General features: G+C 42.0%; 1 pseudogene; it reads right to left on the reverse strand.

The window, feature by feature from the left end:
- Window positions 1-239: 239 nt before the first annotated feature.
- Window positions 240-3,094, reverse strand: LOC102870096 (annotated as a pseudogene).
- Between the last annotated feature and the right edge of the window lie 599 nt (window positions 3,095-3,693).

Consider the following 3,693-nt stretch of genomic DNA (forward strand, 5'->3'; position numbering starts at 1 on the left):
AATTCTGAGATTGGAGTGGTGGGAATGAGTGTGGTGGCGAGGCTGGCACAGGATAGAGCAGAGTTTAGGGCTCTTGTCCATAGGGTCACTATGGGTCGCAAGCAATTTGACAGCATATAATAACAGTAAGAAGTTAGGTTTATTCCCAAGTATCTCATTTTGTGATTGGCTAAATTATTTAATTTATTTATTTTGTGATCTAAGCCTTTTGATTATCCTTGGATTCCTGCTCTTGGAAACTACCTGCTGTCACTGAGTCCTGGGGCCAGGGCTTGTGCTGCAGCCATACTGGCGACTGGTTTAGTTGGTTGGTGGCTTGGCCCCCTCAACCTTGAGCATGAAGTGGTCTTAGCAGAATGAGACACTCCAGCAATGACAATGGTAGTAACCTCAGGGTGGTGGAAACTGATGAAGGCAAAGCCCTTGAACTGTCTGATGGTATTGCTCTTCACCAGGTAGGTGTGGAAGATAGAGCCAAAGGGTTATAAGAGTTTCTGCAAGTCAGTCTCCCATGTGTCCTTCACTAGGTTAGTGACAGAGATTGTGGTGTTGTGGTCAACTCTGTCATTGATCTCCATGGAGTCACCATGGTAGCTGGCCTTGTTGCAGAAGCTCTGTGGCACATATCGTCCCATCTTGAACTGAATGGTCTGCACAGGCTTCAGCTCTCCAGGCAACTTCTTCTTCTTCTTACTAGTGAACAAGTCCTCCTGTTCAACCAGAACATTCTTCATGAGCCCCAGCGTATTTTGTAGGGGCAGCAGGTCATCCAGTGGTTCCCCTTGAAGACATGGTCTTCTGGCCCTTGAGCTTGTTCATCTAGTCTTCTTCCTCCTGGCAGTTAAGGTTCTTTTTGTTGGTGATGAATGCCTCATTGGCTATTGGCCAACTGACTGAAAGAGATCTATATTTGTTCCCATCCCAAAGAAAGGAGATATAACAGAGCGTGGAAATTATAGAACAGTATCACTGATATCATATGCAAACAAGATTCTGCTGAAGATTATCCAAAAATCATTGGAACAGTACATCAACAGAAAACTGCCAGAGTGCAGGTTGGGTTTAGAAGGGGTTGTGGTACTAGGGATATTGTAGTTAATGTTAGGTGGATCTTCACTGAAAGCAGGGAATGCCAGAGGAATGTCTACCTGTGTTTCATTGATTATGCAAAGGTGTTTGACTGTGTGTATCACAGCAAATTGTGGCTGACTCTGAGAAGAATGGGAATCCCAGAACACTTGATCATGCTAATGCAAAACCTATACTTGGACCAAGAGGCAGTCATCAGAACAGAGCAAGGAAACACTGCATGGTTCAGAATTGGAAAGGGTGTACACCAGGGATGTGTCCTTTCTCCAAACCTTTTCAATCTTTATGCAGAACAGATTATCTGGGAGGCTGGGCGGTATGAGGAGACATGTGGCATCATGATTGGTGGAAGATTCATCAACAATCTGTGTTATGCAGATGGCACAATCCTGCTTGCTGAAACTGAGGAAAACCTGAAGCACTTGCTGCAGAAGGTCAAGGACTGCAGCCTTCAATATGGATTGAGGCTCAATATCAAGACAAAAATTCTCACCATTGACCAATTGGCCACATCATTATGGATGGTGAAGATACTGAGATTGTTTATAGCTTTAGTTTGCTTGGCTCCACAGTCAACACTCTTGTCACCAGCAGCCAGGAAATTAAAAGATGTATTGCAATGGTAAAGTCATCTGTTAGGGACCTTTCCAAAATACTGAAGAGCAAATGTGTCACTATGGAGACTAAGGTATACCTGATACAGGCCATGGTCTTTGCAATCACTTACTATGCATCAGAGAACTGTATAATGACTAGGGATGATAGAACAAGAATTGATACTTTTTAAGCTGTGGTGTTGGAGAAGAGTATTGAATATACCATGGACTGCTAAGAAAATGAATAGGTTCATTCCAGAGGTTTAACCAGGCTGCTCCTTGGAGGCAAGGATTCTGAGGCTTTGTTTGATATACTTTAGACATGTTGCAAGGAGGCACCAGTCCTTAGAGATGGACGTCATGCTTGGGAGGGCGGAGGGACAGTGAAGGAGAGAAAGACTCTCTATGAGGTGGATTGGTTCAGTGATGGGGTAATCAGGGTAGTTGTGTTGGAGACAGTGAAGTTTGCACAGAATAGAGCAGGGTGTAGGGCTGTATACATAGGGTCACTATAAGTTGCAGGTGGCTCAATGGCACATAAAAACAATGAGAACAATGGTTTCTTAGTTTCCTTTTCTGTGTTTTCTTTGTTACCATGGAGGAATCTCACCAATTTTTGTATATTGATCTTATATCCTGCCACTCTACTAAATTGGTCTATTAGGTCTAACACAATGAGCACTCTTGGTACCAGTGGCCAGAAATCAAAATACAAATCGCATTAGAAAAATCTGCTGTCAGAGACCTCTCCAAAGTAATGATGTCAGTCTAAAGACTAAGGTGCCCCTCATCTAGTCCATGGTCTTCACAATTACTTGTTATGCATCAGAAAGTCGGACAAAGTCTAAGGATGCTATATGAATTGATGCTTTTGAGTTATGGTGCTGGAGAAGAGTATTGAATATACTATGGACTGCTAGGAGAACAAACAGGTTTTTCCTAGGGAGGGTGAAACCCAGCTGCTCCTTGGAGGTAAGGATTTTAGCTCCAGCATACTTTGCGCATGTTTCAAGGAGGGACCAGAGCTTGGAGGACATCATGCTTGGAAGGGTTGAGGGACAACACAAGAGTGGAAGACCTTGGATGAGATGTATTGAATCAGTGACTAGGGTAATGGGGATAGGTGTGCAATGGACAATGAAATTGGCTCTAGATTGAACAGGGTTCAGAGCTTTTGTACATAGGGTCTTAATGAATTAGGTTACTCAACAGTACAATATGTCTAATACGATTTTTGTTGTTGTTTTTGAGTCCTTGAGGATTTCTGTGTACATCATTGTATCTTCTGCATAAAGCTACAGTTTTACCTCTCTTTACTGATGTGGATGCCTCTTACTTCTTTCTATTTTCATATTGAGTTGGCAAGTACTTCCAATACAACAGTGGATAGGAATGATGGAAGTGGGCATCCCCGTCTTGTACCTGTTTGGAAAGGGAATGTCTTTAGTCTTTCTCCACTGAAAATGATGTGGAATCAGCCAAAATGTCCATCAAGAAATAAGTGGATTTACAAATTGTGATACATTCACACAAGTGTAGTACTCTTCTACTGAGTGCAACTGTGCAGAACTCAGGAGTCTAGAGAACATTAGGCTAAGTGTACTCACTCAATCTCATAAGGGCAAATCATGTATATTACCATGATTGCAAAAATAGAAGGATAACTATAAAGATGTGGCTGAAAGTCCAAAGGGGGAAGGAGAGTGGACAGGGGTTCTGAGAGTGAGAAGGAGGGGATATATCACAGAGCGGCAGAGTTCGGTGAGTGGATGAAGGGTGTGAAGGAATTAGGATAGATGCAGTAGGGACCTGAAAAGATGGGGTGATAGCAGACTTAAATCAATGGTGATTAATTTTATGAAACAAAGTGTGTGGGAATAATCATATAAAACACAATGTGAATGAAGTAATGTGTGTAACCAATTTACATGAATGTAGCACAATGTATACAAATTTTGTATGCAAACCAATATAAAATTTAAAAAAGAATGTTTCATTGTTTCTATTT

This window comes from Elephantulus edwardii, unplaced genomic scaffold (genome assembly GCF_000299155.1).
Source record: "Elephantulus edwardii isolate Elephantulus edwardi_28Jun2011 unplaced genomic scaffold, EleEdw1.0 scaffold00038, whole genome shotgun sequence".
NCBI classification, from domain to species: Eukaryota; Metazoa; Chordata; class Mammalia; order Macroscelidea; family Macroscelididae; genus Elephantulus; species Elephantulus edwardii.